General features: G+C 49.1%; 1 protein-coding gene across 5 annotated transcripts in view; it reads left to right on the plus strand.

The window, feature by feature from the left end:
* The first annotated feature begins 3,848 nt into the window (after positions 1–3,848).
* Positions 3,849–12,498, plus strand: part of SMARCD3 (SWI/SNF related BAF chromatin remodeling complex subunit D3) — a 111,650-nt gene continuing 103,000 nt past the window's right edge. The window contains exons 1-3 of one of the 5 annotated variants that reach the window (XM_074842696.1): positions 3,849–4,100; positions 4,947–5,412; positions 6,666–6,859. The gene's annotated coding sequence lies outside the window, so the exon portion shown is untranslated. Of the gene's footprint in view, positions 4,101–4,213; positions 5,413–6,665; positions 6,860–12,498 lie in introns of those variants that run through there. The other 4 variants (XM_074842714.1, XM_074842723.1, XM_074842722.1 and 1 more) reach the window with 4 other exon arrangements.

The raw sequence follows: 12,498 nt of genomic DNA on the forward strand, positions 1-12,498 counted from the left end.
GTTGGCCCCTGTCAGGAATGGGGTAAATGAGTCAGGTGTACTTATGATTTGACTCTGTACCACCATTTTTGTGCCATTAACTGCAAAAAGGGACTAGATCTGTTTCAAATACTCACTTTAATTCAGCCAGAAATGATAAACTGTTTGAGGATCATGATGCAGAATTCATGGACTACAATGGGGTCATGGATTGTCCAGGAAGACAAATTGCCATGATTGTCATCTCTGGGCTTGTAAAACTGAGAAAATGAATACCCTTATCAGGTGTCTGCTGTGCCTCCAACTGTGCTTACCCTGTCATGCTCCAGGTGTGTGTACTTTTGTGTGTACTTCACTTTCTTGCTGATCCCAGAGAAAAATGTACAGTATATGTTACAGACACAGGAAGCGTTTGTCCCAATTGCATTTTTGACTTCAAGAAACAGGTGAAAATAGACTCACCATCTTCTCACCTATGAAGGAGCTGACACTCTATGCCTAACTAGAAGATATACTTTTTTTTAAAAAAACTGAAAATACAGATGTTGTGAACTCAGGTATTTTACCTGATCACGGTGTCCATCCATCTTCTCCAAGACTGGAATATAAATGATGTGACTCTCCCATGCGAGGGGGATGTGCAGCCCATCTCATGTGGGCAGCCCGCATGGGGTGGTTTCCACCTCCCCTCCCTCAGCAGCACTAAGCAGTTCAGTGGTGTCTGTGTAGTCCCTGGGATGACTGCACTTATCTCAGTCACAGCTGGCAGGATGTGGAATTTTCTCATTCCAAAGTGGTTCAGAGCCAATTGCTGCCACTCCGGCAAGTGCAAGCCAACCACCTGCAGAGGGTCTAGGCTGTTCCATAGAGACGGTTTGGAGTTGCTCTTGGTCAGATCAGACGACTAGATACAGAGCACAGAATCACAGAATGATCTAGGTTGGAAAAGACCTTGAAGATCATCCAGTCCAACCATTAACCTCTCACTGACTGTTCTCAACTCCACCAGATCCCTCAGCGCTGGGTCAACCTGACTCTTAAACCCCTCCAGGGATGGGGACTCCACCCCTGCCCTGGGCAGCCCATTCCAACGCCCAACAACCCCTTCTGGAAAGAAATGCTTCCTCATAGCCAGTCTAAACCTTCCCTGGCGCAACTTGAGGCCATTCCCTCTTATCCTATCACTTGTTATTTGGTTGAAGAGACTCATAGCCCCCTCTCTGCACCCTCCTTCCAGGGAGTTGTAGAGGGCAATGAGGTCTCCCCTCAGCCTCCTCTTCTCCAGACTAAACCCCCCCAGTTCCCTCAGCCACTCCTCGTACGACATGTGCTCCAGGTCCTTCACCAGCTTTGTTGCCCTTCTCTGGACACGCTCGAGTCATTCAATGTCCTTTTTGTAGTGAGGGGCCCAGATGATACAATCTCATCCACAGGTGCACATTTCCCCAGCAAAGGCAAGGTATTCTTGCTCAGCAGCTTCCTCCATTCTTAACTTCAGCACAAAGACTTCTTTTCTGAGGAACTTGCTCTCTTCTATTTGGCTTTACGCATTACCTTGTCACACACCCATCATGAAACATACTTTACAGTACTGCAAAACCTGTGCAGGCTGCTAGCTCGCTCTCCTGTCAGGAGCCCTAGCCTGAATTGCTATACAAGGTGCTTTCTTGCAAGCTATCTCAGGGCTTGCCCCTCATGAGTCATTTACCTCAGCCAAGACAGTCACCCTCTCTTTCAGATTCTTTCCTTGATGCACCTAGCACTTACATTATCTTCTCAACAGGCACCCTAAACCATTTCTTCCAGGATGCTCAAAGGTGGCAGTTTCTGGATTACAGGTAGCACAAAAGCTCATTTTTCATTTACAACAGTGTTTTTCTAGTGCAAATAGCTGCAGCAAAAAGCTTGAAAATGTGACACACATGAAAAATGCGGACTGAAAAAGCTGAAGGCACATAAATATATAGCCCCCATTTAAAAATACCCAGTGAGACATAAATCCACCTCATAATCTTTACAGTACTTTATTTCAGCTTTTAGATTTATGCCCTTTTTGAACACTTGGAGCTGACAGAATTGCTTGGCTTCTGCTCATCGCCTACTGCTTTTAAACAGAGCTGTTGCCTTTCACCCTTCTCACAGCTCCTTGGAGCACCATGCAAAATTATTCACTTTCAGTGCTCATCCTATACAAACCCCCCTCCTCATTCCTCTCATGGTTTGCAATGCTTCTTCAGCTTAAGTCAGCCTCTCTTCAGTGCTTCAAATTTATTCTTTGACAGTATACATCGTAAATAGCTTCCACCGGATCTTCACGAAATAATTTTCTTTTTCTTTTCCCATTGCAGTACAACAGACTCACCGAACCCGGTACCCCCACCCTCCCAGGAGTTCCTAGCTCCTGAAGAGAAGAGTGTGCAGAAAAAAGCGTGCAAATACAGGCTAATAACCTGTGGCACAAGCCAGTTTTGAATTTGAAGTATCACACCTGCTTCAAAGCTTTCTTCCTCCGCTCCGATACGGATATGCGGGTTAGTGTTGCTCCCATCCTCCCCAAGCCTTGCTGAATCCCCATCCCCGCACTGCCCCGCCACAGCCTGGGCCACCCTCACCCTTGCCACCAGGCCACAACGTTCAGTTCACCCCCAGCTTCTCCCTGTCCTCTGCCCCGGGGCTGCCTGGTGGGTCCGAGGGGCGGCTGAGTGGGACAGGCCCAGGTGGGCCAGGGCCGCGGGCGGTCGCTACACCCCAAGGGCGGCCTGGGCCTGGGCTCTGCACCCGCAGCTCGACCTGACAGACAGAATCACAGAATGATCTAGGTTGGAAAAGACCTTGAAGATCATCCAGTCCAACCATTAACCTCACACTGACCGTTCTCAACTCCACCAGATCCCTCAGCGCTGGGTCAGCCCGACTCTTCAACCCCTCCAGGGATGGGGACTCCACCCCTGCCCTGGGCAGCCCATTCCAACGCCCAACAACCCCTTCTGGAAAGAAATACTTCCTAATAGCCAGTCTAACCCTGCCCTGGCGCAGCTTGAGGCCATTCCCTCTTGTCCTATCGCTTGTTCCTTGGTTCAAGAGACTCATCCCCAGCTCTCTGCACCCTCCTTTCAGGTAGCTGTAGAGGGCGATGAGGTCTCCCCTCAGCCTCCTCTTCTCCAGACTAAACCCCCCCAGTTCCCTCAGCCGCTCCCCATCAGACCTGTGCTCCAGACCCTGCACCAGCTTCGTTGCCCTTCTCTGGACACGCTCGAGTCATTCAATGTCCTTTTTGTAGTGAGGGGCCCAAAACTGAACCCAGTAATCGAGGTGCGGCCTCACCAGTGCCGAGTACAGGGGTAAGATCCCTTCCCTGTCCCTGCTGGCCACACTATTGCTGATACAAGCCAGGATGCCATTGGCCTTCTTGGCCACCTGGGCACACTGCTGGCTCCTGTTCAGCCGTGCCAGGGCTGGGCAGAGCCGGGCCGGGGCCGGTGGCGCTGTGGCGGCGCGTTAGTGGAGCAGCGGGGGGGCTGTGGCGGCGAGTGAGGGGCGCTCCGGCGGCGGGAACGCGGCGGGGGGGGGCTTTGGCGAGTGAGGGGGCTGCGACGGCAACTGAGGGGCTGTGGCGGGTGAGGGGCTGTGGCGAGCGATGGCCGCCGTGGCGCCGGGGCTCGGTGCTGGCTGGGGGCCGTGGCGGCGGGAACGGCTCCGCGGCCTTGCCCGGAGGTTGCCGTGGTCGGCGCCGAGCGGCGGGGCCGGGGCGGGGCGGCCCAGCAAGGTACGGGCGCTTCCCCCCCGCCCCCCCGCCCGTCCAGGGGAGGAGCTCCGCTCCGCTCCGCGCCGCCCCCGCAGGGCCGGGAAGCGGGCGCAGGGGCCGCGGCTACACCGTCCTGCCGTCGCCAAGAGGCGGGAGGTCGGGGCGCACCGGGGCCCTCTCCCCCGGCGGCGGGGTGCTGCGGGCAGCCCGGCCCGGCCCGGCACAACCCGGCCCCGCCGCTCCTGCGCGGGCGACGCGCACTTTGCAGACGGTCCCTGCGCCGCTCCCTGCAGCGCCGCGCAGGCGCCCGGCGCTGGGACGGCGGCCCCGGTGCGAGCGGGAGAGCGGCGCGGCGGGGAGGAGCATGGACGGGACGGTGAGCCTTGCCCCGGGTCCCGCCGCGCCCCCCCACACCCCCCCCACACCCCCCTCCTTGCTCCGGGCTTCCGCCCGGCTCGACCCCGCGGCAGCACTCGCCGGTGGCTCTGCCCCGGGTGCCTGCGGGAGCTCTGGCTGCGGGGCACCCCCGGGCCGGGCACCGACCCCCCCCCGCCCCAGCCCGGGAGGCTGGCAGAGCCCGGGGACGCCGGTATGCCGGCCCGGCGGTGCCCCCTCCCGCCGCACGGTTCCCCCGCGGAGCCCGGGGGGCCTGGAACACCCCGACGAGCGCCCGGCGCCGCCGCTCTCTCCGTTCTTCGGACTCGGGGCAGCCGGTTGTCCCAGCGTGTCCCCCCCCGCATCCTCGGCCGAGCTGCGGTGGCTTTGCTGCCTCGCAGGGACCCAGGAGAGGCAGGCGGAGAGGGGAAGCCCGGTACTCATTGAGCCCTCGCAAATGTGGACGGCGAGCCCCCTCGGGAGGTTCTTTCCCCTCAGCAGGGACTGACCGTCCCGGGGGAGACACCAGCACTCGTCCGGAATCACACCGGCGGCCCTGCCGTGGGCCTCTGGAGAGGAGGGTCTCCTTCTTGACACCCTGTCCCTGGAGACACCCCAGTGCTGTCCCCCGACTGACAGTTGTCTCTAGTGCCCCAGGAACAGCCAACCTTCACACGGGAGACGGCACCTTTTGAGAGAGTCTTGCTGCCTCTGAGCTGCCCCTCTGCTCTGTTTTCGGAGGGAGATACCTAGTCCCAGATGCTCTCTTGGGACATACCGGTCTGTATCTGTAGAAGACTAATGCTCTGCATGGCCTTCCAGAAGATCTTCTTGACTTCCCACACAGGCAGACCATCTCACTTTGGCGCCAGGAGCTTGCTGCTGGAGACCGCTGCTCCCTCCCTCCCTCCTGATCCCTGGGGCCTCAACTGTTCTCCGTTCCTCTGGAGGGACCCTGTGTGCAAGTTGCTGCTGGGAAAGACTGAGGTAGAAATTAAGTGGGGGACTGAGGAGAAAGCAAGGCCATTAACCAGTTAGCATGATCTGGGGTGTGTTTGTGCAGTCTCCTTGCCCGCTGCTGCCAGCACTGCCCTTCTTGGAGAGACTGGCTTCATACAACCGCCCATCCAGGGGAGTCCTGCAGCTTCTGAGAATAACCACTTCCTTGGTGCTGCCTCAGGAGCAATCAACCTACTGTTTGCCATGGGGACGCCACTGTGAGAAACCAGCCCATCTTCCGTGGCAGAATCCCCTGCCCTCTGGCTCTGAGGAAGAAACTCCCAGCCTGGCCTTCCCCCGAAGGCAGGGTGAGGGTGAGATTCCCAACATTGTCAGCCTTTGGTTGCCTCTTTTTCCACAGCGATGTACCTTTCTGTACCTCATGCACTCTCCTGGCCCAGCCCTTCTCACTTGCACTGCTTCCATTGTGGTGTTCTGCCTCAGCACTGCTTTCCCGGACTCCATCCTTCCTTGACTTCAGCTCTGTTGTAGCACAGTTCACCCTGATCTTCTTTCTGCCCTTTGCCCTTCCCTTGTTTTGACCCTGCTGGACCTAGAGCCTTGTTACTGTCCCCGATGGGGTTGTTTGCTCTTGTGCTGACCAGCACTGCTTAGGCTGGCGGTGTGATGCTCGTATTTCCCTTTCTTGCCTATCCATTCTTCGAGCAGTTGCTTCTAACTGCATGACTAGGTATGAGCTTACACCCGTGAATGCTGTGAGCGCTGGTGTTCACATCTGTTCTGCTGTAATGCTTCTTTTCTTCATCAGCTACAGTAGAGAGCTGTCAGAAGCAGCAGTGCTTTGTATACACAGGTGCAGCTGGCTCAGCTCTTCCCAAGGAGCAGCTCCCTCATCCTTCTTACCCTGGCTCATTTTCTCTGGGACCTGTCATGAATATGCAGGCACTGAAGCTGCCTGACTATACCGTAATCTGTGGGATCATTAGTTCTTCCAGTCTGCAGCACTCACCATCCTACCAGGACAGCTAAGAGTGCCTGCTGAAATGCTGGAGTATTCTGATAGCCTTTAAGTGTTTGACTTTTTAAGAATGAAAGCAAGCTGGCTTGGCTAAAGTTCCTGAACTGGCCTGCTTTCCCAAGGGTTACCACAGATGTCTGATGGCATAAACATAACTGAGAACATCTGTGTAAGAAGATACCCTTGCTTCTTGGTTAGGCCAGGCAAAATCCAGGGATGCTGTCCAATCCTAACCACCCTATGGTTCTTATTAGAGCATACCTTAAAATGTTGACAGGTTATAGGCAGGTGGTGTACCTTCTTCAGGTTTTTTCCAAACTCCCCAAATACAAGCTGGCTCCTGTCTCTAAGTTGAATAGCCTGTAAGGATGGCCTAGTGTCTTGGCAACATAGACATGCATCTATGTGCAGTTGTCTGCAGAGAAGTCCCTAATCACTCTGCCAGTTGCATCTTTCTTGCTTTTTCCCTTTTCTTTTTTTCCAATTTTGCTGCTTATGAAGTGTCACATGGGTTGGTGCTCTTCTAGGAAATTTTATTTATACTCTGTATTACTTCCCTCACACTTGGTATGTACTTTCTCTTTTCAGAGTTGGATCCAAATGCATCCTCGATCTGCTGTCTTAGAGCTGTTCCTGCTTCAGGTCAATGAGAATATCTGCTGCTAATTCATCATGACATAATATCTGGTCTCCTGCCCCTTCCTGTTGGATAAGTTTCCTGCTTCCTCTTGGTCCGTACACATGTGACTCCGGGTGTTCATCAGCTACCTAGTCGGGTACAGGTAGGTTTTAGCCCTTTGAAAAATGATCTGTTCTAGATGGGAAGACTGTGTCTGTGCTTTGTATTGGGACTGGGAAGTGTTTGCCTTTGGACATATGGGAAATGTTATTTTGTGAAATAAATTCTGAACTGCCTGCTTGTTGGTCCTTTTACTAGCCAACTACTTCTGTGATAGTTTCTGCTAGTGCTGGCAGGGAGGGTGCTGATCCGGCAGAGCAGACTGGCTCAGAGCAAATAACGTTGGAGAATGCAGTTGCTAAGCGCAGGCCTAATAGAGGAAAGAATGAAGAGGAGTAGTGGTAGCAGGTATTCTTCGTGGTAATTCATTACTTCATTCTCTACAAGTAAACGTGATTAGACCTTGTCAGAGGCTTATTGATTTGTAGGGTTACTAGGCTTCTCACAGCAGGTTTAAGTTGGCATGGTTAGCTCTTCCCAGCTGGTAGACTTCTCCAGTACCTGCTGTTGTTGGGTATTTGTTGGTCATCTCCATGATAAGGTACTCAAACCTGCCATTCAGGTCTTTATTTTTTACCATTAGTTCCATTCTTCTTGTTGCTTCCACTGGTGAGTATCCACCTACATCCTCTATTTTTTTTCCCAGTCAGTAACACAGTAGGCCTGTGAGGGACTTTGTTTTTCCCACGACTGGATCATGCCTTTTCACCTTTTATAGCCTGCACAGGTCACTGCACTGGTAAGTTGTCTGATAGAAAAATGAATTCTGTTTTGCATTGGAAATAAATAGGCTAAGTTATAAATTTTTTTATTATTATTTTAAGATGCACAGCCTTGTTATTGTCATCTGATTTGGCCCTTTAACAACCGTGTTGCTTAGCCTGCTGCAGCACAGTTATGAACTTTGCCCAGTGCCTGCTACCTCTGGCTTTTCGATTCTGGCTGAGCTAGGGAAAGTCTGTTGCAGAGAGATACCAGTACTAGTCTGCCTATCATAACTTACATGAATTTAAGAACTGTGTTGTGCTGAGTCAGACCAAAGTATCCTGTCTCTGACTAGTAATGGATATGTGGGAAGGGAATAGGAAAATGAAGCAAATGCTGAATCATTTTTTTTTCTTACACATACCTTTTAAGTTTTTGCAGTCATCTAATGATGGAATCAGCAGTTTGGAGTAAACAATGTTAGAAAATCTCCCAAAATCCTTATCTATATTGGAAGGAGCTGTTCCAGTGATTGACTTTTCTGTGATTATGTTTTCTGTCACTGTTCTGTCCTTTTCTGTTCAGTTGAATGTTCTCTTGGATTCTGAGTGCAGGGAGGACTACAGTGGTCCTATATCACTTTGGCCTGTATCCAGCTCACAGCTGTTGCTGAGTAAGGGTATGTCTTTTAGAAAGGCAGTTTGGTAGTTCTCATCAGGTTCCAAATGATAGAAGACTGAAGTATGGACGAGAGCTGTTTGGCAGAGGGAGAGACCAGACAAAAAGGGGGTGACTGCAGATGCTTGGCAAAAGAAATTGGAAGCAAATGAGAAAAATAATAATAACCCTCTAAGCAGGAAACGCTTTTGTGATTTTTTTTTTGACTTGTGTTTGCACTTATGGATGGTGTTGGATTCAAGATGACCACTGAATGCCAGGCAGCAAATGTGGCAAAAGGCTTTTTCTGGTTGACATCTAGGAAAGTTTATTTCCTTTTCAGTTCTGACACCCCACTCCATGTCCTTCTGTTCTGGTAACTATCACATGCCATGTTCTCTGTGCTGACTAACCTGTTAAAAACCCATTGATGTTAACTTTAACCTTCAGTACTCTTCATCACTTGGAGCTCACTCCTCTTCCAGTGCAGTATCGCCACAGTGGTTTACAAAGAGAGTGCTTGGGCTAACACCTGGAATTTGCTGGTCTTCCCTTAAGCTGAATAGCATTCCAGGAATTTAGTTCTTCTGGAAAGGTGCAGTTGGAGGAATTGAACGGTTCTTAATTTAAAATGTAACGGATTAAGAGTTCTGGTATTATACCACAGGAGTTATCCAGGTTTTTCATTTATATGGAAGTGTCCTAAGTGCACAGAAACAAGCAAATAACTACAACCTGCATGCTTTTTCTTCTAGCTCTCAGAGTTTCTGCTGTCTTCTCCATAATGCTTTCATAATGTAGACAGTGGCTAGTGGGTCTTGTTTGGGGAATGTTACTCAGAGGTCATCAAGTGAGGTATGTCTGATTTTTGTGACCTGACAGCGTGAGATGCCTTTGCCAAATGTTTCTGATATTCACTGAATGAACATGAAAGTAAAAGGGATATGGTCATTCTTATACCTGGATATATTGATAGCACTGGCACCTCAATGCTGGACAACGGTCCCATGATTTTTATGGAAAGCTGTTTTGATCTTCCTTCTACTTTTTTAAAAACTCTGTGTTCATTGGTTCTAGTGTTTGAAAGACACATTTCCTGTCGTTTCCTTTATGGCCTTTGATAGTCCAATAGCCTTTACTATTTTGAGCTCTTATCATAAGGATGATGCCTGTGTTTCTCTATGGTAGTTGTCCAAAGTTAGGGATAGAAGCACTTCTCCTTGAACCACCATGGCTTAAAGGAAGCCGTTAGCTAGACTGAAGAATTTGCCTGCTCCAGGAATGTCAGTTTCAGAGTCTAATTAACATTGTATCTTTTACTTTTTACCCTGAAATTTGGCACGCATTCTCTGCCTGTGAATGAATTTTAAAAATAATTTGTTTAAAGGCGGTTCAGCTCCTTTCAAGATCCTAAACTGCAGAGAAGAAAATACAATTTACCAATCATATATTTTTAAATTTATAGGCACAGCTATTGCACTGAAGTGGGAAATCGTATAAACTTAACTTTTGATAAGCATGTGGCCTTTGATTTGCAAATGTGCTTTTGATGATGTGAAAGGAGTCGGACTTCATTTGGCCTAACAAGGCATAATATTCAAAATTTATATACTCATTATTTTTAAAGATTTAAACTAATCATTTTTCCCTGGCAAAATATGTATGATTCATGGCAACTGCAGGATTTACAGTTAAAAGGTGATGTCTAGATGGAGAGCAAGAGCTGTGTTTGCAGCTGTTAGGGCAGTGAGGAATGATTTTTAAATGTTACCTGTGGATAACTTTTTAAAGCTTACCATTTCCGTAGTAGAGAAAGGACATACTGCAAGGTTACTTAAGGTTTTTTATCCCTGTTTTTTCTTCTTTGAGATCATAGGGATAACTACATAGTAACTGAGCTGGCTGATATGCTGATCAGACTCCATGTGGACAGGATAAGAGTAGTTGCAGGACAAAGTGCAAAGCTCATTCAGTGTGTGGTTCATAGAATGATAGAATGGTTTGGGTTGGAAGGGACCTTCAAAGATCATCTAGTCTTGTTCCAGTGTCTCACCACTCTCATAGTAAAAAATGTCTTATTTATGTCCCATCTAAACCTACCCTCTTTCAGTTTAAAACTGTTGCCTCTTGACCTATCACTATGGGCCTTGGTAAAAATTCTAACTCCATCTTTCTTACCAAGCCCCCTGTAAGTACTGAAATGCTGCAATAAGGTCTCCCTGGAGCCTTCTCTTCTCCAGGCTGAACAACCCCAACTCTCATCTTTTCTTCTTAGGAGAGGTGTTCCAGCCTTCTGGTAATTTTCATGGCCTCCTCTGGACCCACAGAGCTGGATCCAGGTGAGGTCTGATGAGAACAGAGTAGAGAGGAAGAATACCCTCCCTCAACCTGTTGGCCACACTTCTCTTGATGCAGCCAAGGATACGGTTGACTTTCTGGGCTGCAAGAACACATTGCCAGCTCATGTCTAATTTTTCATCTGCCAATATCCCCAAGTCCTTCTCCGCAGAGCTGCTCTCAGTCAGTCCATCCCCCAGTCTCTGCTGGCACTGGGGATTGCCCCTGACCCACGTGCAGGACCTTGCACTTGGCCTTGTTGAACTTCATGTGGTTCACATGGGCCCACTCCTCCAGCCTGTCAGGGTCCCTCTGGATGGCACATCCCTTCCCTCCAGCCTATCAGCTGCAGCACTTGGCTTGGTGTCACCTGCAAACATGCTGAGGGTGCGCCCAATCCCACCATCTCTGTCATTAATAAAGATACTGAACAGTCCCAGTCCCAGTATGGACCCCTGAGGGACACCGCTTGATACTATCTCCATTTGAACATTGAGCTGACAGCTATTTAAAGACATTTTTCTTAGAGCACAAGAACTATTGATTGCCATGCTCAAAAAATCAGGTGAAGAACGTGGGAAACCAGCATGGCTGAGTAAGGACCTCCTTGTCAAACTGAAACACAAGAGGGAAATGTATAGGCAGTGGAAGCAGGAAGATTCATCCTGGAAAGAATATAGGGATACTGCCCAGGAGTATAGGGATGGGATCAGGAAAGTTAAGGCACAACTGGAGCTGAATTTGGCCAGGTGTGTGAAGAATAATAAGAAGGGCTTCTACAGGTACGCTAGTCAGGCAAGGAAGACAAAAGAAATTGTACCCTCCAATAAATGAGACAGGGAATCTGGTGACAGCTGACACGGAGAAGGCTGAAGTACTCAACAACTTTTTCCCTGCTCAGTTTTCACTGGCAGTTGCTCTTCCCAAATGTCTCAAGTCCCTGAATCTCAAGGCAGGGACTGGGGGAAAGAAGTCCTACCTATCGTAGAAGATCAGGTTCTAGACCATCTGAGGAACCTGAACATACACAAGTCCATGTGACCTGATGAAATGCATGCCAGGGTCCTGAGGGAATGGGCTGATGGTGAATCCTTTCTCTTCCCAGTAATCTGTATTCATCAAAGAACATCCTGTGATTGTAGAAGCCAAAGCCCTGGCATCAACACCAGTCATGAAGCAAGGTGTTGATCTGCATGATCATGGCTGTTTACAGATTAATGGATCTTATGGCTAAAATAGACTTCTGGGTCACCTGACACCTGTATTTTACTGAGCACTAATGGACTTCCATTTGTCCTTACTGTGAGCCTTATACCTTCCAGAATGACAACCTGCAGTTTGGTTAGCTATCGTAAATTAAAAATGGAATATACTGTCTGTACAGCCTCTATTAGTGGAGGGCTTAAGAACTTAGACAAGTATCTGTTAAGAACGGTTTTGGCAGGTCAATACTGACTTGGGGCAAGGAAGGATTTGATCTTCTAATGACCATGCTAGCCTTTCTCCTTTGATTCTGTAAATATTTTGTTTGATGGCTAGACTATCCTGAAAGCCAGGGGTGAAGGTTATAACAGTGTCAGCTGTGCTTATGGAGGAGAGAATGTCATTGTAACTGCTAGGAGTGTGATTCCCTGCCCCGCCATGCTCCTGACTGACATGTGCTGGTAATGATTTGTGGCATAGTTTTCTCATGTCAGCTTTTGTCCATTAGCTCTTGTTCTGTCTTTTTCTCTATTTAATTTAAAAGCTTTTTATCACTTGGCATTTTGTGAATGTTTGTACTTATATTGAATGTACTTAAATATCATCATCATGTTCATCTGTCAACTTTATGTTTAGTTCATTAAATGTTGCATTATTTAAATCTTTCATGGACAACATTTTTCAGACTTCTGGATTGTACTTGGCACTACTTTATTCAGTGTTCCAACATGGACTTCTGCAGTGATTGAAGTATATAGAGAAAATCATCCTACTATCCTC

The sequence above is a fragment of the Strix aluco genome, chromosome 1, assembly GCF_031877795.1.
Source record: "Strix aluco isolate bStrAlu1 chromosome 1, bStrAlu1.hap1, whole genome shotgun sequence".
NCBI classification, from domain to species: Eukaryota; Metazoa; Chordata; class Aves; order Strigiformes; family Strigidae; genus Strix; species Strix aluco.